This window comes from Podarcis muralis, chromosome 2, assembly GCF_964188315.1.
Source record: "Podarcis muralis chromosome 2, rPodMur119.hap1.1, whole genome shotgun sequence".
Taxonomy (NCBI): Eukaryota; Metazoa; Chordata; class Lepidosauria; order Squamata; family Lacertidae; genus Podarcis; species Podarcis muralis.
Window position 1 is genome coordinate 3897893 of NC_135656.1, and position 21838 is coordinate 3919730.

Below are 21838 nucleotides of genomic sequence, written 5' to 3' on the forward strand. Positions count from 1 at the left end.
TTTGGCACATGGCAAGCTCTGCAAGGGGGTTCAGCTGAAAATCTTGTTGACTCTCAGCCCAGAGTTCCCTTTCCATGCTGATCAGCCTTCAACCAGAGCATTTTGTTAAGTTGAGGTGGGAACTCTGATTATCCACAAACCAACCTGAAGTTATTTTAACAAAGTGGTGGTGGGGAAATCTACAGACTTCGATAGTTGATACTGCTTTTTGAAAACAGTTCAGTTGATGTTGAGATTCTTACCCAAATGTTGTTTATGGTGTTTAACCAGCACACGGTATTTTGAGATATTTCTAACTTTGCTTTTGCAAATTGAAAAAAGCTTATTAATGGCAGCCCCCTGTGGTTCAGCACCGTCTGGGTCAACAGGTCCTGTCCATTAACTTGTTTTGTGCTTGTGTACATTTCTGTCAGCAGATGCTGGGAGATTATGAGGAGTGGGATCTACAGCTCAGAGCTAAAAAAAAGTAAGAAATCCCCAAACATTGCAGGATGGAATAGAATAGTGCTAAACTGTTTGGTGTGCTTGCATTGTGGTTGCAAAAGAGACAGTAGAATTTTAAATTTACTTTACCAAGGACTAGTATGTTGGAGGAAAAGAGGAACTGGGTGGGTAAAACATTAGAAATAACATGATCCAGAAGTGTATGAATGAAGAAGACCAAAAATGTAGCAAGGAGGTAGGGTTGGGGGATGTAAAGCAAAGATGTGGCCTTCCATCTGTGACTGGATTCTGCTTCCCATCATTCCTAACCACTGCCTATGGTAGCTGAGGCTCATAGGATTTGGAGTCCAGCAACATCTGGAGAGCCCCTGTGTCCCTCACTCAGCCACCGACATCCCAAGAATCTCATTTTGGAGTGTTTAGAAATTGCTACTCAATTTTGTACATTTTGTGGTGAGAGGTGTCTCTTTGTTATGAGGACCGCAATTCTGCTGCTTTTGAAGAATGAAGGCTGTACTGAACTAAAAGCGAGGGTTCAGATTCCAGAAAGCCATATTCATCTATTATAGCAATGCAGATAGATATCTGAAATCCAGCCTCAAATATCAACCTAATAGTGGTGTTTAAAAGTGTACAGTGGAAAAACATTGAATGTTGAAAAGGAGAGATTTGGAAATTGCTACAGCAGAATCCCTGCCCTTCCCCATTCCTGATTCCACCTTTGTTTCCTGTAGTTCCTCCAGTGCTTTTTTTCTGGGGGGGACGCAGGGGTACGCATACCCCTGAACATTTTGTGAATCTTTGTACTTTTATCTATTTACTGTATTTCTTTTTCCCGATTTGAACTATAAAATGGTGAGCCAAAACTTTTTAAGGAAAAAAGCACTTGAGTTCCTCCCTATGTTCCGCTCATATACTGCCTCAGTTCTTTGGAGGCTGGGGGCAGGGAGGGGCTGATGGTCACAGCAGGAGGCAGACGACCTCAGGACTTAAAAAAAAAATGATTCCTGGCTCTACAGAGGAAATGGGATTTAGTTCAGAGCCAAGAGATCAGAGATGGGATGCAGGACAAACCTCTACTTTGGTTTTTCCACTCAGTTTGCTTCAGTAGGGTGCATTTAGTGCATCACTTTTCCCCATATGAAAATGGTTCTAATAACGTAGAGCAGGGGTCAGCAAACTTTTTCAGCAGGGGGCCGGTCCACTATCCCTCAGACCTTGGGGGGGGGCAAACTATATTTTTTTGTGGGGGGGGGGGATGAACAAATTCCTTTGCCCCACAAATAACCCAGAGATGCATTTTAAATAAAAGGACACATTCTACTCATGTAAAAACACGCTGATTCCCGGACTGTCTGCGGGGCGGATTTAGAAGCCGATTGGGCTGGATCTGGCCCCCCGGGCCTTAGTTTGCCTACCCATGATGTAGAGGCACCCTTGCAAAATGCAACACGTTTAACACATGTCTGTTTCTAAAGGAGTTCCACAAAATGAACATCCTATTATTTTTCTGACCCAAGGACAAAGGCATGTGTCCTCATCCTCAGATAATAATGCCTGTCCTTTTGCTGGGCTTGCTATCTTGCTGTGTTCGGCATTGCCCTGTCCTGGGGAAAGGGCTGGCTTCGTTTTCTTTTCCATTTATTACGCTCAATAGCCACTTAAAGTAGCTGATGGGTGCCTGGAGCCCCGTCTGGCCCTGCTGTTTCACAGGGTCATGCGGTGCCAGATGTTCCTGCATTTAAACAGCTGCCGTAGCCTCATTTTGATAAAATAATAAATCCCTCCTCTTTGGCTTTAACCCCTTTCTGGCTCATACCACTCACAGCCAGTGCTACATAGCAACTTGGAGTTCACACTGGATTGACATAATGATGTGAGGGGCAGGGAATTTTTTAACCAGTAGAGAAATGGGCCTGGATTGTAACTGGAGGGGGGATTTATTGAGGCCTTGAAGCTGTTAGCAGATTTATAGAAGGGATAATTTTGAAAGGGGCTGCTTCTCCCGCTATTACAGCAATATTATGGAAAAAAAGGGAACACTGAAATTCCTCCTCCAGTAAAACTGATTCAGTGCACCGGAACACTTCTTTTCTTTGAATCTTGCAACCCTGGCTGGAGTAGTAACTGGTGCTCCTGTCTATAAGACTGGTGGTGGGCACTGAAGGAGTTATCCTGCCCAATTCTGAACTGAGCAAATCTAAGAAATGTTCCCCATCTCAGCAGTATTAATTAGCAAGGACACACTTCTTCATTAGCCACAGCCTTGTTAAGAGCTCATTGTCTGTCTGGCTCCCCCGTATTGTAATTGGGACTGGTAGGTAAACAGACAAAACACAGTTCTTATTTTGGGAGAGAAGCAATCATGTAACATGGGAAGCAGCTTTTTCTAATGGATGCAGCAGCTAGGTTCAGAAGGGCACTTGAACACCTGAGAAAATGAGAAGGAAAAGTGCGCTTGTGGACTCAAAGAGTGGGGAGCAGGCTGAGAGCCAAGATGCCTGAGGGATGTGGCTGACTCGGGCCCTCTGGAAACAAAATGGCCGCTGCATGGCTGCTACGTAAAATGGGACATGTGTGACAGGCTCCCAGTGGAGCAAGCTGTGCAATGCCATAATCAGTGCTGGCTCACCTTCCATACAGATGGAGTTCTAGGCAGCCTTCATGTTCTGTCCTTTAATGTGTGATGGGATTCCTGCTCTATTTGTTTTGCCTTTTCCTTAAGAAAGGCCCAGGCTCACATAGAACTAGTTTCATCCACATGGCGAACACAGAGGTGGGCTTGGAGCTGGGAGGGTGAATTTAAGAACCTTGCTTGGTCACGGACCTCCTGCCTGAGGGATGTGGCTGACTCGGGTTTGGCCAAGTTGCTCTTTGTTGGCCTCAGTATATAAAATAGAAATGGGGATGCCTTACCTCCCACATAGTTGTTGGGAAGCTGAAGATAAAGCCATAAAAGCATTTTATATTATGAACAAGCAGTATGTAAACCAGGCTTCCTCAACCTCGGCCCTCCAGATCCTTTGAGACTACAATTCCCATCATCCCTGACCACTGGTCCTGCTAGTTAGGGATCATGGGAGTTGTAGGCCAAAAAACATCTGGAGGGCCGAGGTTGAGGAAGCCTGGTGTAAACCATTAATAAATGCATCTGTATGAGTTTGTGCAAGTCTCAGGAGGCATTAACACTTTTAGCCGTATTTAGTCAGTCCAATTTACTCTCATAGTTCCAAACTGCACCCTGGAGTTCTGGCTCCTATATTCTTCTGTATTTTCCACCTCAGTTTAGGCTTATGCGCTCTTACTTTTTGCCCTGCTCTTTCCACACGGAGGTCTGCACTTTAGTGGTCTGTGTCTGAGTGTTGTTGTGGTTGGGTTTTTTGCCCCAAGTTTCCCCCGCAAAATCCTGCTCTTTAAAGCTCAATCGGAGCAACTGCCAATTCTGGTTTTCCACAGGTTGACTTTGCTCCAATTGAGCTTTAAAGAGTGGGATTTTGCGGGGAAAGCTCAGGAGCAAAAAAAATGAAGGTAAAAAACTGGGGGGTGTTTGGATAGAGAGCTTTAAATTGTGGACTGTGCCTGGAAAGAGCGGAGGAGAGTTAAGTGTGGATAAGCCCTTTGTCTCATTAGACCCTCACTCATTATACATACAAAAATGTGAAAGGTAAGTATGTGCATCCGGGAACTGGGCGGGGGGAAACAACAGTGCATTGTGCAAGCCTAGAAGGCCATATTGGAGATCCAGGGGTCACTGATCTAAGCAAGCCTCGCACACCCTTTTGTCTGACTATCAAGGGGCGAGTGGACAGAAGCTGCTGTCCCTGGCTGAAGAGAACCTGCTGTGGATTTCCTTTTCTTCCCTCTCTTCCGCTTTGCACCTGCATGCTCCGTGTCCATCCAGTAAGGGGAGCTCTTGATTTCTATTCCTCTCAGTTTCCATTCTAGCCCCCTTTTAGCTTTAACTCAAAGAAGCTTGTTGAGAATTGGGACAAGCTGGAGTTGGCATAGCCAGTTTTCAGCCAGAATGTGGACACCTCAGAATCCCAGCTGTTTTTACTTTGTTTTACAGTTTTGTTACTGGCATTTTCTTTATATTTAAGCATAAGTTTCTAGCCCTTATGACTGTGGAGAGATGTGTTTCAGATGTACAGTGCCTTTCTAAAAACTCGCTCCTTCTGTTTATGTGTAGTTCCTTCATGGCTTCCAGTGACACTGCTCTCTGCATATACTGAACCCAAACAGTACGTCATTTGGCAACACCTGGGAGAGTGTATGGGGTGTGTGCATGTGATTCCCTCCCCTAAAACTATTTTAATTGGTCACATTTTATCTTGCCCTTTCTCCAAGGATAGCTGATTCAGAATCAGACATGCAAAACAAACTAATTTGAAAATGTTTGAATGATAATCCATAATGTAATTGATTCTGAGGTAAAAATCTTAAATTTCCATTGTGCGGGATTTGGAGAAACAGGCCCCAGCAATACCAGGAAAAAAATCCTGGGAACAATTTGGAAATCTAGGGAATCCACCTCCCTTCTCTGCCCTGTATTGATTAAATGTTAAAATAAGACTATCTCATGCCTTATTACTTAAGAGTTGCCTTCTGTTCTTGTAGAGCAGGGAGAGTCATCAGGCCTAATCTGGCCTGCCAAACCTCTGGATCCATACCCACCTCCTCCCATCAGGTCCAGCCTGTTCTCCCTAGACTGCTCTTTCCTTGCTATTGATCTGCAATCCCTGTTCAGTTGTGCAGCACTTCCTGCCATGTGATCTCTCCCCACCCTCCAGATTCTGCTCAGCTGATTGCAGGTTTGACTACTGCTGAGCAGTAATCTTTCACTTTGTAGTTTGGCTCCATTCTCCACCCATATGTCACCCCTGATCACTTTGTCCAAGAGACTGTGTTCCTGGGGGGTCGGGACCCACCCCACCTTAAAGCTATATAAAGAAGGCCTCCCACTGTTTTATGTTCCTACCTCATATTACTTCCATAGAACTTATATATTCCATCAGCTCCCAGCATTTAATACAGCACATCCTGGCACAGCTGGCGTTCGCCCGACGTCCTCAGTGGAGCAAGCCTCTCAGCTCTCACGGCACACCCATATGATTTTCCTTGGCATTGCTCTACTCCAGGGGTCAGCAACCTTTTTCAGCTGTGGGCCGGTCCACCGTCCTTCAGACCATGTGGCGAGCCAGACTATATTGGTTTTTTTTTTTGGGGGGGGGGAATGAACGAATTCCTCTGCCCCACAAATAACCCAGAGATGCATTTTAAATAAAAGCACACATTCTACTTATGTAAAAACACGCTGATTCCCGGACTGTCTGCGGGCCAGATTGAGAAGGTGATTGGGCCGCATCCAGCCCACGGGTCTTAGGTTGCCTGCTCCTGCTCTACTCCCTCCCAGACTGTCATCCATTCCCCTTGTCCCATATCCTTGCCTGGGCAATCCAAGGAATTGACAGGGGTGGTGGTGGGGAAAATGTGATGCCAACAACCAAATACCAAGATGAAGGTCTACCAGGTTTGCATGTTGAGCATGCTGCTTTATGGAAGTGAGACACGGGCAACTTACACCCACCAGGAGTGACACTTCAACGCCTCAGGAAGATTTTGGGCATCACACGGCAGGACAGAGTCTCAAACAAAGATGTGCTCTTCCAAGCCCACTTTGCCAGCATGTTCGCACATTTCTGTCTCAGTGATGGCCTGGTCATGTACACAGAATGGAAAATGGCAGGATCCAAAAGGATATGCTCTACAGGGAGCTGACTTCAGGTACCAGGACTGTTGGCAGACCAACTCTGTGTTACAAAGACGTTTGCAAACGTGATGAAGGCTGGCAACATCAATGCCGCCATGTGGCAATCCCTTGCAGATGACCGTAGTGCCTGGAGACAGACATTCAGGTCATGTATCCCCAGCAGTGACCAGAGGAGAAATGACCACTGGGAGAAGCGCAGAGAGAAGAAACACCATGGTGCATCTGTAAGAGTGAAACTTGACACCTTCAGCTGTCTCACCTGCAATAAAATATTTTTCTCCCATATTATTCTCTACACTGACAGCAGGAGCTGTAACTCCAACAATTTTGTCTCTCAGGACAAATCAGTGCCAATAACAACAAAATTCCTCCACCAGTTCTGCATAACTGGAGTGGTGGTGTTGAAAGGCTGCCAGAAGAAATCGCATTGGCATGAGCACCAAGACGATGCACAGGAGCAACCCCTGAAACCAGATGTTGTAAACCAGATGTTGTCTTGCATCTGCCTTGCATGATCTGCTCCCCCCCATTCTAATGTGTGCATAGGTAGGTAGGTAGGTAGATGGATGGATGGATTGGATTGGATCAAGGTCCAGCTAATCTAGGACTCATTGCAAGGTGGTTCTCTAGAAACTGACCTGTAGACCACCAGTAGACCATGATCAACCTTCTGACTCCCCCTGCAGGGTGCAAAACAACAACAACAACCCTGGGGCAAAATCACAGCAAGGGATTTTTATAAGACTGGGTTTGTCAAGAGGCCAGAGAACCAAGTTCTCTGGCTTAGGCTCCCCCAGTTTGGGACTACATCTGTTCTGTCTGGGTAAGGTTTGAGTATGTAAATGTCACTCATATTTGAATTCTATCTAAAAGTAAAAGGTAAGGTAAAGGACTTCTGGACAGTTAAGTCCAGTCAAAGGCAGCTATGGGGTTACAACGCTCATCTCGCTTTCAAGCCAAGGGAGCCGGCATTTGTCCACAGACAGCTTTCTGGGTCATGTGGCCAGCAGGACTAAACCGCTTCTGGCGCAACAGGACACCGTGGCGGAAGACAGAGCGCACGGAAACACTGTTTACCTTCCCGCCACAGCGGTGCCTATCTATCTATTTGCACTGGTATGCTTTCAAAGTGCTAGGTTGGCAGAAGCTAGGGCAGAGCAATGGGAGCTCCCCTCTTTGTGTGGATTTGAACCATCGACCTTCTGATCGGCAAGCCCAAGATGCTCAGTGGTTTAGACCACAGCACCACCCGCGTCCCTGAATTCTAGCTATTGTTGCTATTGCCATACACAACTGTCAAGGGCACTTCTCAGACAAGGAATACACATGGCAGATAGTTAAGTATTTCTTTTCAAAGATAGCACAGTCACTTCTACATCTCTGGATATCTACACACCCCAATCTAAAGGCTAGGCAGCTATTCTCTCTCTTTTTTATATATATAATATTTATTCAAAGTTTAAAGTTACAAAAAGAAAAAGAAACAATACAAAAAAAGAATACAGCAATAACAGAAAAAGAAAAAAAGAGAAAAAGGTATAAAAATACATTCACTTACAATAGAAAAAGAACAAATTAAACCTTTACATAGCTTTCTTCCTTTACTTATTTCCTTGACCTCCTCACACCTCCCAATTTTGTATTCTAGTTCAAATCGTTTTTTCAGCAAATCCTTCCAACCTTATTTTCATTTAGGTAGTTTAATTTAGAATATTATAGTTTAACGTCCTCTCTTTCGTCAATTTCATCAACTCATTTTTACTTAATCCTTTATATCCTATCTACCAAAACTGCCTAGTTTTCTTTTTCCAACATCTTTCTAACAGTCCTTAATTTTACAATATTTTTGAAGATATACTTTGAATTTTTTCCAATCTTCTTCCACCGACTCTTCTCCTTGGTCCCGGATTCTGCCAGTCATCTCAGCCAATTCCATATAGTCCATCACTTTCGTCTGCCATTCTTCTCGGGTGGGTAATTCTTGTGTCTTCCAATACTTTCCGATGAGTATTCTTGCTGCTGTTGTGGCGTACATAAAAAAAGTTCTATCCTCCCTTCGCACCAATTGGCCGACCGGCTAGGCAGCTATTCTCAGGTCTGCATTCTATGGAGTAGTTGCAGCAACGGGGGACCATTCCCTCTCCACCAGCTTATGCACCTTCCTCCGAGGGGCTGTGTGCCTGCAGCTGGAGACTGTGCCTGTATGGAAACTTTCTCTGTGCATCCCGTTTCAATTCCCTCCTCGTTCTGGGAGAGTGGTGCAGGAAAGGGTGGAGAAGCACCTTCCCTTGCCTGACCTGCCTTCTTCTCCTCTTCTTCTGACCCATCCTGTGCTCCACTTTCCAGCTCCGAAGCTTCCCCATGCCTCTGATTCTTGCCTCCTGCCTGGTACAGGTCCCCACAAACCATTGCCCCTCTCTCAGAAATTGCATCTCCTTAACTGGGAGAGGGGGGACAGTAATTCAGGGGTGGGGTGGGTAGATTTACCCTGAGTTAAATCTGAGTAGATTTAACCTACTTCCTAACATGCCATAAAGATAAGTGCTTAGTGATCTGTACTTCAACACCCTTATTTCAGTTTGCTGCTCAATTGAGCACAACCAAAGCCATTTTGCTTCTGGTGGCCCAAACAATGCCCGTTTCCACCAACTCCTGCATGCCAAAGGCGCATCTGAATTTGAGAAATTATTATTATTACTATTATTACAACTACAAGATCTCCACACAGTACATGTGGGGAATCACTTCAGCTAATGTAATGCCAATACTGTACATACAGTGGAGCTCTTTTTGTTTTAAAAAAACTAATAACATGGAAGACCTCTGTGTTAAAAACTGTGCAAGACCTCGGCACCATTTTTCGATTTTGTAAAAATGCCATCAGATTCGGGGTGTGTGTGTGTTATTATTTAAATGTGTAAAGGTACAAAAATACCTGCTTGGATGCCCAGAATGGGAAGAGGTAGAGGAAGACGGAGGTGCAGGACCGGAAAATACACCCTAAGAACATTCCACCAAGCACTGCTCACTGTGCATACCACACTTGCCCACACTTGCATACCAATTGCCCACATGAAAAAGCTGATCAGAACAATCAAATCGAGACGTTAAGCCCCCATCTGGAAGTCCCCTAAGGGAGCCATTGTTAAGTCTCATGTGCATTCTAGCCAATGGTAAGTGTTACAGTCTCAGGAGGTGCAAGAAGTACATTCAGTTCTGTCTGAAAATGCCTCATTTACTGCCCCCCACTTACTACACTGGAATCATCGTGGCTTAACAAGCTTATTGTGAGCCTGAATGAGATCTGGAGAATGAACCGCAGGTGGAGGAAGGCTGGGCCCGCTCCATGAAACTCTGAATGCACCCCGCAAGCAGCAAATTTGGTATCTCTTGCAGAATTCAGCATTGTGCGAAATCTCTTTAAAAAGTAAAGCAAGTTTCTAGCACTCAGGGCTAAACATTTCTAGCTCATATGAGGTAAAATCATAGAATTGTAGAGTTGGAAATGTCCCCAAGACTCATCTAGTCCAACCCCACAGCCATCCCTAGGTGGGCTTGAACCCCCAGCTTTGTGGTTAACAGATGCACTAACCCATTGTGCCACTGGGGGAAATCTCACACATTAAGTTAGGGGTTTAAAGAGACTTCCCGCAGAATAGAGGTGGTGAGTGCTGCAGAGCTCATTGCCCCCTCATGGAAAACAGAAATGGAATGTATTATTCAAATGAGAGCGAAAATGCTCTAATTTGCATAATTTATTCCATTTGCAGAATCTGTTTCCTTGGTGCTAAATTTGGACCAAGTGTGCTTGTGGGCAGAGTGTACAGCAGTCCTGGGTACAGGAGGAACTATAACTCTAACTAATAATTATTTCTGAAGTGCTCTTAATCGATATTAAATTTATTTTCTGAGTGTTGCATACTGCCTGGATTCCTCCATCTTACAGCAGTAGTCGAGGTGCTAATGTTAGGAACTATGCATGATTGAAAAGCTGTCTCCAAGAGACCGGAGTGCTGGCTGGTCTCTTTCCAGCCATCTCCAGAGCTAATATATTGCCGAACAAACACACTGTAATTCAGATTGAAGCTTTCCAATATGACTCATTTCCCTCCCTTTTAATAACACTCCCCCTGCTGCGGCCTTTAAACCCTTGGCTGCGAGCAATTCAATAAGGAGGCACACGACCCCGTCTGCCACCCCGAGACAAGCGCTGCGCATATCGCAGGACGCAGCACATCCATCTGGAATAGAAACGAACCAGCGGCTGGGAAGCTGGGGCTAGACTGGGGCAGAATCCGACTTCTCCTGACAAATGCCACTTGCTTTTTAATAAGAATGAAATATTCTCCCTTTGCCACCACCCCCCCCCTTTGCGGTTGATTATATTTGAGAGCATTGCAAGAATCAGTATAAACAGGGAGGCTGGAGGTCAGAACTGAGGGGCACCGTCAGAGCTAGGTTATCAGGAGGTGTGGGAGGAGATTGACAGACACAGAGGATGTTGTGGCCAGTAAGCAGAGTGTCCATGGAGGGCGGGGGCTCTTTGAGTTTGCATTCACTGGAAGTTCATATGCGAGCTTGTCTTATTCAGAAGTGTCGCTGTGCAGATGAGGGTTTAGAGCTCCTTTATCTGTACCTGGAGCGATATGGTTGCTGATGCTTCTGTGGTTTCTCCCACATCATTCCAGGAACATTAATAAATGTCTGTCCACATGGTTGTTTTGTTTTTGCTTTTCTTTGTAACAGACAATGCCCACACTCCCTTGGGAAGTGTATTTCTTCTCTGTTACACAAACACCATAAAGCAAAACTTCATGGTCAAAGATGTCCAAAACTTGTAGAGGGAGTAACTGCGGAGGCAGGAATATTCCATGCTGCCCCAGGAGCCTCTATAAAGTGGGCCTTAGACTTGTTTCCAAGAGAGCAGAGTTCAAGTCCTACCTCTGCCATGGATTCATAATATCAGCCATGCTAGTATTTCTGAAGGTTTCCCAAAAACAATGCTAAAAGCTATTTGAGCCTTCCGTATTGCACATGGATGCTGGTTAATGCAGGAGAGAATTGGGATCTTTGTGTAGTCAGAGTCAGCTGGATTTAAAGATTGTGGGAAGGTTGGTGCCTCTTTCGTGAAGTTCTAACTTTAATGCCAAGAAATTAAGAAGTGGAGTGTGGTTAGGGGCAGGACTTTGCAATATGCCTGTGCTTTACCTCTCCTCCGCAAACCTCCCACAGTTGAGGAAGATATCCCCCAAGCTAACAATGGCCAATATTTTTTGCAAGTGTGCAACAGGCTCAAACTGTTGCTCTGGTTAATGTTCGCATAAGTATTTAAATGGCGTTTGTGAATTATTTGGAAACAGTGCTATATTATGTAAATGTTTCTGACGTTGTAAGATGTTGCGAAGAATGTAAGATGTTGTAAGATGGTGGAAGAATGCCATGCAAGCTAACTGATTATGAAAGTAGACATGCAAACCCCTGTCTTCTGAGCCATTTGTGTTAGTCTGCTGAGCCAGAAAGAAGGCTGCAATGCAGAACAGGAGAGACAAGCGGGTGTGTAGCTCTATGGGCCCCCCAAGTGTGCCAGGCCTATGGGACCCCTCTATGGGTGAGAGTGGTGACGCTCAAGCTGCAGGCTGGCTATCACACCCATGTCCAAATATATGTCTGCGTTTAACTGGAGGACTAAACTAGGAAGAGTCAACAGTATCATATTGAACACTCCTCTCCAAAGTGTCCCTGAATTCTGCTTTGAACCTAGTTATTTATTTATTTTACATTCTTAGCCCACCCTCACTTTAGGGAACTCAGGATGAAGTACTGTACACGATTCCCCTATTATATTCACACAACAGCCCTGTGAAGTAGGTTAAACTGGAAGATGGTAACTGACCCCAAATCATTTAGAAACTTTTGTGGCATGTATTTAAACCCAGTTTTTCCTCTCTTAAGTCTAATGCTAGCCATCACACAATACTGGCTCTCACTTGTAAGGCTTTCTATACTGGATCCCTTGGACAGAAGACTATTGCTGCAGTGTTTGTTGGTGAGGGAGTGTCCAATGTTCATGATGATAGGAACCCACTTCAAAGCACAGTCTACTGATTTTACTTAAGCTGAATGCAAAATGTTCATCAGCAGAAACCTGGGCTGTGTATCCACCATACATTTAAAGCATATTCCCTGTCAAAAAGAATCCTGGGAACTGTAGTTTACCCCTCACAGAACTACAGTTCCCAGCACCATTAAAAACGATAGTTCCTGGGATTCCTTGGGTGAAAAATGTGCTTTGAATTATGGTGTATATGTCAGCTTACTAGAGCTGTGGGACTAAAGAATGAAAGGACACCGGCTGCTCTGTGGTGAAGCAAGATGTGCATTTGCCTTCCCCTGTTACACCCAGCTTGGCTTACTTACATGAGCCATCCTTGGCTGTTTCCTCTCTAAGGACATTAGTAGTTCCTGAGTGTGTGCTGCTGGTGTGGATTGCAGAGAATGATATCTGTGTTAGCTGATCCAGCTTTGCGGCAAAGGGCTGAGATAGATTGCCTCTGAAGTCCTTCCAACTCCTGCAACGATTGCGTTGCCATGCGCCTATCGCTCCCGTCACCATAATCTGCTACAAATGAGCATTCAAGGCAAAATATTATCCCTCCTTAGCAAATCCTCATGTGTCGGCGACACAGGTTTTTAAAGGTCACCAGCGTTGGCGCGAGACCCCGGGAACAAATGGTTCGTGTCTCTTTTCTTTGTAGGTGATCGAAAAGCCCTTTCCTCTCCCCACCCCAGCCGAATCGCTTCCCCTGTTCAGCATTCCTCCTCTGCTGCCAAGGCTAAATGGCCCCGAGAAGATGAAAACTTTTCTCCGCGCCCGACTGGATTGATGCTAAAGAAATAATCAACCCCCGGATCGCCGGGCGAAAAGCCATTCGGCAAATGAGCACCGGGACTGCAATCTCGGCTATTAAGAGCCGCCAAGGCTCACTCTAGGATTGGAATTAATTTCCCCCTTCTTCCTCCCAGGGCCTGTTGTGGGGATGCTATAAAAGCTGCTGCTTCAGCTCTTGAGGGGTTTTGGGGGTGGGAGGGGGGAACTGTCCCATGGTGGACCGGCTGTCTCTTTATCTCTAATCCCTCCTTCAGTGCTGGTCGCAGGCAGCTGAACTCACACAGTTAGCACTCACAGTGGACAAATACTTTTTAATTTCTTTCGCTCCCCTGAAGGGCAGAAGAACATCTGCCATATATATATATATATATATATATATATATATATAGACACACACACACACACACACACACACACACACACACACGTATCTACATCTATATCACAGTCACAGAAAGTCTATGCTCCACTAGGTCATTGTGCATGTCTGTTTTAATAAAGCTCTCTTGAATTTTGTGAGGGTGGGAATGTGTCTTCTTTATGTAGTTTTTGTTGAATGCTGAAGATGCACATCTTTACCCCAGCTTTATATATACATATGTACATATGTAGGGCCCACCCTATTACCTTGACTGTAATTAAAAAAAAACCACAACTATTTTAATACTGCATTTTAAAGTTGTTGCAGCACTCCCTGGGAACTTACGGTGAAGGGTGGGCAAGAATTCTAATAAATAATAAGACTGACAAATTAAGTTTGTCAAAGGAAAAGCCTTTGAGAAAAAAGAGGGAAAACATCTGTCTCAACCACGAGATTCTTAAAATACAGATGATTTAGCTCTCTGAATAAGGTATGATTCAGAGAGATCAAATCCAAATCCCAAGAGCAGCAGCTCTGAGGAAAATCTGTAAGGGGAGATTTAATTTGTCACCCCAAGCAGCAGCCTGGGCTCTGACTTGGAACAGAAGTGGGTGACCAGATCCACCAGGCCAGCATAACCAGAAACAAAGATGGCAGAAACTCACCCAGGGCCTAAAGAGACCCCTGGAGTCTTTACCTGTGAAGCCTGACCACCCCACCCCCAGGAACCAACCCCTTCCACTCCAGGGACCCACATCCAGTGTTAGAAACTCAGATATATAAGCTAATCACCAAAGGCCACCTTAAACAGAGGTTGCAGTCGTCACAACGGAATACCTAGGCACCATTTTATTTGCAATGGATATTATTATTATTATTATTATTATTATTATTATTATTATTATTATTATTATTTATTCACTATACCGCTTTATAAGGCTTGCCGATCAGAAGGTTGGCGGTTCAAATCCCTGCTACGGGGTGAGCTCCCGTTGCTCGGTCCCAGCTCCTGCCAACTTAGCAGTTCGAAAGCATGTCAAAGTGCAAGTAGATAAATAGGTACCACTCTGGCGGGAAGCTAAACAGCGTTTCGTTCGCTGCTCTGGTTCGCCAGAAGCGGCTTAGTCATGCTGGCCACATGACCCAGAAGCTGTCTGCGGACAAATGCTGGCTCCCTTGGCCAGTAAAGCGAGATGAGCGCTGCAACCCCAGAGTCTTCCGTGACTGGACCTAACGGTCAGCGGTCCCTTTACCTTGACCTTTATACCACTTTATATTTAAAAGAAAAAAGATCTCAAAGCAGTATACAACACATTGAAACATCAAATCAATCCAGAATAAAACAAATTAAAGCTTCAAGGGAAATATTTCAGATCTAAGTGACATTTTGCTTTCCCCTTATTTGTTTGCCTACTAAATTTATATAGCTGCCCCATAGCAGAAGTACTCTAGGACAGTGGTTCCCAATTAGCTAATTGCTGAGGACCCCCTATTTTCCAAAAGCCAAGCCATGGACCCCCTACTTTTGAAATTTTTGATAACCCTATGCGCTAGTGTAGCTGGGGGGGGGGGCAGGGTGCCCAAGGTGAAGCACAAGTCCCAGAGCCCAGTGTGCCACTCCCAAAAGCAGCGCGACTCAGGACTGGGCTCTTAGCACGCTGAGCTGCTGCGTCCCCCCCCAGCTGCCAGAGGGCGGCCAAGAAGGATGCAGCGGTGAAACACGACATGCGCAGACGCGCCGTTGCGTCTTGCATTCCGTTTGGGATGCGAACGGGGCTCCGGAATGGATCCCGTTCGCATCCCGAGGTACAGCTGCATTGTGTGTCTTCAGACTATTCTCTGGACCCTGGGAAAGGTCTCTATGCCACTATCAGCAGCGAGGCTGAACAAGCACAGAGAGACCAAAATATAATCTGAACACCCTCCACTAACAACGTCTTTCTTTCTTTTTGCAATAATTGGGTTGCCACAAACTTAAGCAGGGGTTACCCAGTGCTCATTAAATACTTGTTCAGTAGCCCAGAGTGGATCCAGTGAAGTTTTCATTTTTCAGAGGGCAAAAGGGAGGTTGACGAGTCCACAGCTAAGCTGAGGTTTGAACATGATACTTCCAGGGTCAAGAGTCAAAGGGTGGTTCCTAAATTACAGGAGTGGCGTGGGGTATGCTGCTGGCTAGCAAGGGAACTAATTATGGCAGATCTTCCCAATTGACTGCTCCCACCCATTGATGCTATTAGAGTCTCATGGGATGGAGCCATAGGGAAACAGCAGCCAACAGTGGAACTGTTCCTGTAGCATCTTACAAAATGCATTGTTATATGCATGCAAGCGCACTCAAATTTCTCACATCCAGTAATTCATGACTCTTGCCTCCAAGCCCTACTAAAATGAGAGATTTTGCACAAGTACGACTGCGTACTAACAACTCTCATCCATTTCACTGGGGCGAGAGACGTTTCTATGGTATGTTTAATGCCAATACCACCCAGCTGCCCAAATAAGCCACGTTACACCAGTGACACACCATATTTAATGTGAACAGTGCTCCTGCATTTCTGCAAGCATCTGTCTGCTGCAAATGTTGCTCCTTTCTCTTTTTTTAAACTGGAGTACTGGAGCACTGCGTGGTTTTTAATGGGTAATAAACAGAAGAGCAGAATATCTAAAGGTAACTCTGTGACCTCCATTAATGTCATGTCTGAACATGTTAAACAGTTTAATGGCCCCATTAGGGTCCCAGCTAATGGTTGGAAGGCACTAGATATAAATGGCTCCATCTCTGAAGCAAAAGTAGAGGCTGCCTTGGCCCCCCAAAAATGCTGCTCGAAGGAACAAGGTTCTGAAAGGTGCATGGTACCCCTTCACCTTCTGTTGCTTTGATTGGAGACTTTTTCCATTGTGATGCCTTTTCAGGGACTATATTGCCTTCTACTGAGCAGTTATCAGAAGACTCCCTGTATCCCCAGTCTCCAGATTGGAGAACGGATGCACAGAGAAATTAATGCCTCAGTATCACATGTTCCATTTCAGTATCTGTTGATTCCTATATTAAAGGCTAGGGAGGGGAAAGGAATTGAAAAACAAACTGGTAATAGTGCTTAAATTTTATGGATCACTATTCCAAAGTGTACATGATTTCAGTCATCTTAACAGGAATCCCGTAAGGTAGCCCAATACAATTCCTTCCGTATTATAGAATGCCTAGGGGCACCTGCTGAGGGACAGCAGCTTGCCTAAGACCACCGATTGGGTTCCTGGGGTGAGCCAAGGTTTGGACTGTGGACCTCTCCACTTGTAATTCATCCACTATGGAGGACACTGTAGCTCTCCAGATGTTGCTGGACTTCCAACTGCTATCATCCCTCACCACTAGCCATGCTGGCTGGGGCTGGTGGAAGTTAGAGTCCAACAATGTCTGGCATGCTGCAGGTTCTCTATACCTGCTCTACTACCCTGGCACTCAGGAAGGACCTTAGGCTAGGCAGTGTGAGGGCAGGAAGGGCATGTTTTTACCCCACATAATGTCGGGAGTGAGATGTGACTTGGTGCATTTGTTTGGTGGGAGTTGACTTCTCTGGTCGAGATGAATGGGAATGAGTGGATCTGGGCAAGTGATGGATGCTTTGGATTTGCCCCCCCCCCCCCCCCCCCAGCATTGTGAGAGAGGTTGGACTTTCAGCCTTCTAATGCTTCAAAGGACATTTTGGGTAGTTTATTACAGCAACTTTTTCTGAGTCACCGATATAAAGGCTGTATGGAAATCTAAAGCAGAAATAAAAATGAAGAAGAGCATCTTTTCTTCCAACTCTCATCACTGCAGGCCTCTTCCATTTTAATCTTTGGAACATCCCGGGGGGGGGGGGGGAGGTTCGCTTCCAGCTACCATTGGCAGCCCCTCTGTACTCGCCCTGCTCATTCCGGGAACTGAACAGAGAGAAGAACAGGACATCATCACTGTTGACCTGCCTTGCTTCCCCCAAAGTCTTGCTCTCCCTTTTCTTCCAGCTCAGTCATCTTTGTCTGACTGTACTTGTCCACAAAACAAATCATCCCTGCTGGTGCCTCTGCTTTGATTTCTTTTTTAGCAATATTTCTCACACGGTGTGTGTTCCTGCTCTCCCTCCCGTGGCCCCAGGAGAGAGCAGGGTTATGTAGATAGAGAGGGTGTGCAAATAATATATTGTCCCACCTGAGCCAAGCGAATCAACTCTCTCCCTAGAGGGCCTTTAAGATGCAGTGGGGCTGCTGTTTGTTTTGTTTAACTCTTTAAAGCGGATGTAGCTGAACGAAATCAATTGGGTAGGCAAACATGGTATGGGGGAGGGGAATAGCAATCCTGGGACTGAAGATGGCCAGAGGAGTTGAGGGCCAGGGGTGGCCCTGAGACTCCACAAAGACAGCCTCCTGCTGTTTTGGGGAGCAACCGAGGTGGGATGGCCTGTGGCTGTTTTCTGTACGTTCACCAATATTGTTTGTGTGTTCTGGGAGCAGGGAAGGTCCTTGTTATTTCAAGCTTTCCCCTTCTTGGAATTACTTGGGGAGCCTGGGGAGGCCTTTGCTCCCATCGCCACCCTCTGATGCCCCACTTTTTCATTCCGACGTCTGACCTTATGTGCCACCAGCAATCGGCTCTCATACAAATCAAGGGGCGTGCAGCGTGGCGGGGGGAAAGGGAACTTGGAAATGCAATTTATGACCCTTCCCGATAAGATCTTATAAAATTTCCTGGGCACACTCGAAATTACATTTCCATAGCTCCGTCGCACTGATCTCCTTGAGTATATGATACTTGCCACTTTTATGGCTACATTTATTGCAATAATAAAGCGAAATGGTGGGGCCGGTGGTGGCAACGATGGAGAAACGGGGAGCGTCGAGACATTTCATTTCCCCCATGGCAGCAGACAAAACTTTTGCTTTCCAAAAGGAAACACCCGCCTGGGAGTCAGGCCTCTGTTTGGTGCCCTGAGCTGGGGGTGAGCCATGGTGCATCCCAAACCACTTTCCTTTCCCTGCTTTATGTGTGGTGCATGGAGTAGAGGAGTAAAGGAAGAGAAGGAGCGAAGGGAAGGCCCACACTAGAGAGCCAGTGTGGTGTAGTGGTTAAGAGCGGTAGTCTCGTAATCTGGGGAACCGGGTTCGTGTCTCCGCTCCTCCACATGCAGCTGCTGGGTGACCTTGGGCCAGTCACACTTCTCTGAAGTCTCTCTGCCCCACTCACCTCACAGAGTGTTTGTTGTGGGGGAGGAAGGGAAAGGAGAATGTTAGCCGCTTTGAGACTCCTGAAAGGGAGTGAAAGGCAGGATATCAAATCCAAACTCTTCTTCTTCTTCTTGGTGGCAGAGTATTTGCTGTGCATGCAGAAGGTTCCTGGTTCAACCTCTGGCACCATCAGGCAGGATTTTGAATCTCCCTAGTCTGAGACCCTGGAGACACAGGACCATTCAGTGCCAGCAGTACTTGAGCTGCTGAGGGCTGCTATAAGGCATCTTCCTAAGGCATTCTGTTTTCTAGTTCTTCTTCTTCGTGGTGTTTCTGCAGCTCCACATTCGGGTTCTGTGCCAAAGCAGAACAAACCCTTGCCAGGCAGGTGGCATTGCCCTACCAGGGTCTGCCTGAGGCATTTAGTTGAGGTCTGTATCAGCTCTATGTGTACCCCAAATTACAAGGTGGCTCAATATTCAGAGAAGGGTCTCATAGAACCATAGGATTGTAGAGTAGGAAGGGACCTCGAAGGCCATCTAGTACAACCCTCTTCATGTTTCCAAGTCAGATGGTGCCATTAACGAGGCTGATCTGGACCCCCAAACTTCTGAGTGGCTCTGTGATTGTTAGCTATTTTTCTCCCCTGAGAAATAGAACCAAGCTGACCTGGGTGGGAGGGGGAATCTTTTGCTTTAATGGGCAGGTCCATACCCTCCAACATTTCTCTGATGAAAATAGGGACGTCCCATTCCATAATGATAATTTTACTATTTATACCCCACACATCTTTCTGGGTTGCCCCAGCCACTCTGGGCAGCTTCCAATATATATATAAACATAATAAAGCATAAAACTTTTTTTATATAAAAAAACCCCTTCCCTATACAAGATTGCCTTCAGATTGCTCGGGCATTCGGTAATTCCACAACCTCCAACATTTCTCAAATGAAAATAGGGATGTCCTAAGGAAAAGCGGGACATTCCGGGATCAAATCAGAAACTGGGACTGCTTCTCTAAACCAGGGAGGTCCCTGGAAAATAGGGACACTGGTAGGGTGTGCAGGTCTGGCTTTAAATCCCAGCTAGCTATTTTCCCAGTGCACTCCAATCAAAGTGATTCCAAGTAGTGTCTGTTTTTCACATGGATCTATGGCTCTCTCATGGCAAGTCAATGGAGAGCTTTCCCATTGCATCCCCCAAAATTGGAACTTGTGTATGGAACTCTTCCCCCAACGGTCCTTGGGTTAACAGGGTCATTGTTGGAGCTGGGTGGCCAGCTGGCTATGAGAAACATAAAATCATAGTCAGGCTAGTGGTTTATCTAGGTCAGCATTGTCTACATTGACTGGCAGTAGCTCTCAAGGCTTTCAGATGGGGGACAGTCCCAGCTCTACCTGTGGGGATGCTGGGGAGTGAGCCTTTTGCTACCTCACCTTTTGCTTTTGGAAGTCTTATAAGAAGCTGCTGCAGGAAAGGGGCTGTGAGCATCATCATAGAAGGCTGTTTCTAAGACTAAGGTGAAAATTTGACCCTACCTTGTTATTTTTGCTACTGGATGGTGTGTGCTGTTTAAGTACAGCATTTACCGTACATAGGCTTTCAGTAGTCTTAGTGTTCCTTATAATACCCTGTAAAGCAGACGGGTGGCGCTGTGGTCTAAACCACAGAGCCTAGGACTTGTCGATCGGAAGGTCTGCGGTTCGAATCTCCGCGATGGAGTGAGCTCCCGTTGTTCGGTCCCAGCTCTTGCCCACCTAGCAGTTCAAAAGCGCATCAAATGTAAGTAGATAAATAGGCGGGAAGGTAAATGGCGTTTCCGTGTGCTGCTCTGGTTCGCGAGAAGTGGCTTAGTCATGCTGGCCACATGGCCCAGAAGCTGTCTGCAGACAAACACCTGCTCCCTTGGCCTATAGAACGAGATGAGCGCGCAACCCCAGAGTTGTCCGCAACTGGACCTAACGGTCAGGGGTCCCTTTAGAATCATAGAATCATAGAATCATAGAATCATAGAATCATAGAATCATAGAGTTGGAAGAGACCACAAGGGCCATCGAGTCCAACCCCCTGCCAAGCAGGAAACACCATCAGAGCACTCCTGACATATGGTTGTCAAGCCTCTGCTTAAAGACCTCCAAAGAAGGAGACTCCACCACACTCCTTGGCAGCAAATTCCACTGTCGAACAGCTCTTACTGTCAGGAAGTTCTTCCTAATGTTTAGGTGGAATCTTCTTTCTTGTAGTTTGGATCCATTGCTCCGTGTCCGCTTCTCTGGAGCAGCAGAAAACAGCCTTTCTCCCTCCTCTATGTGACATCCTTTTATATATTTGAACATGGCTATCATATCACCCCTTAACCTCCTCTTCTCCAGGCTAAACATGCCCAGCTCCCTTAGCCGTTCCTCATAAGGCATCATTTCCAGGCCTTTGACCATTTTGGTTGCCCTCCTCTGGACACATTCCAGTTTGTCAGTGTCCTTCTTGAACTGTGGTGCCCAGAACTGGACACAGTACTCCAGGTGAGGTCTGACCAGAGCAGAATACAGTGGCACTATTACTTCCCTTGATCTAGATGCTATACTCCTATTGATGAGGCCCAGAATTGCATTGGCTTTTTTAGCTGCCGCGTCACACTGTTGGCTCATGTCAAGTTTGTGGTCAACCAAGACTCCTAGATCCTTTTCACATGTACTGCTCTCAAGCCAGGTGTCACCCATCTTGTATTTGTGCCTCTCAATGTTTTTGCCCAAGTGCAATACTTTACATTTCTCCCTGTTAAAATTCATCTTGTTTGTTTTGGCCCAGTTCTCTAATCTGTCAAGGTCGTTTTGAAGTGTGATCCTGTCCTCTGGGGTGTTAGCCACCCCTCCCAGTTTGGTGTCATCTGCAAATTTGATCAGGATGCCCTTGAGTCCATCATCCAAGTCGTTGATAAAGATGTTGAATAAGACCGGGCCCAAGACAGAACCCTGTGGCACCCCACTAGTCACTCTTCTCCAGGATGAAGAGGAACCATTGATGAGCACCCTTTGGGTTCGGTCAGTCAGCCAGTTACAAATCCACTGAGTGGTAGCATAGTCAAGACCGCATTTTACCAGCTTCTTTACAAGAATATCATGGGGCACCTTGTCAAATGCCTTGCTGAAATCAAGGTAGACTACATCCACTGCGT

The 21838-nt window shown here is 45.9% G+C and overlaps 1 protein-coding gene across 2 annotated transcripts in view; it reads left to right on the forward strand.

Moving 5' to 3' along the window:
- Window positions 1-21838, forward strand: part of NXPH4 (neurexophilin 4) — an 80492-nt gene that overhangs the window by 4669 nt on the left and 53985 nt on the right. The window contains exon 2 of one of the 2 annotated variants that reach the window (XR_003705556.2): window positions 12970-13591. The exons of the other annotated variant lie outside the window; for it this stretch is intronic. The gene's annotated coding sequence lies outside the window, so the exon portion shown is untranslated. Of the gene's footprint in view, window positions 1-12969; window positions 13592-21838 lie in introns of those variants that run through there. 2 annotated transcript variants of the gene reach the window in all.